The sequence below is a fragment of the Penaeus monodon genome, chromosome 23 (assembly GCF_015228065.2).
Source record: "Penaeus monodon isolate SGIC_2016 chromosome 23, NSTDA_Pmon_1, whole genome shotgun sequence".
In the NCBI taxonomy this organism is placed as follows: Eukaryota; Metazoa; Arthropoda; class Malacostraca; order Decapoda; family Penaeidae; genus Penaeus; species Penaeus monodon.
The window spans coordinates 40,027,628-40,028,226 of NC_051408.1; positions in this window are offsets into that span (position 1 = coordinate 40,027,628).

Genomic DNA, 599 nt, shown 5'->3' on the forward strand with positions numbered 1-599 from the left:
ACCTGGCGACCCTCGTGGAATAAAGTCAATATGTTTTCCTTTATTTTTTCCCCAAAAATATCACTGATTTTCAATTTCATACGACATTCAGTAAATCTTAATACTTTCTTCCTTGGACGAAAAAAACTAGAAAATTACAGTTTCAGAGGAATAAATGCCAAAATAATAATTTAACGAAATGCAGATTCACACCCCTCGGTTTTACATTTACGTTCGTGCACATACTGGTGACGTTGCACACATCCGTTCTGTGTGCGTCAGCAGAGAACCGGGGAATATCTTTCATCTGCATATATGGACCTGTTTTTATAGCTATGTTAAGGCAGGTTTCAGTTCTGACCGCGAGTGCTGTTGCGTGATTTGCTAGATTCTCAATACGAGTCCGAAAGCAACTGTAGAAAAACGTATCTTAAGGTGATTATTGCCTTAAATGACATAAATGTAGAAAATAGGGGAAAACAGACTTAGCATTTGAATATTTGGATATATAACGAGTGATTAATTTGGAGCAACACGCATTTTGAAGATTCAACAAAATAACAGTCAACTTGTAAATACCTATTTGACATATAGTCTCTCAACATTAAAATTCTGTAGAC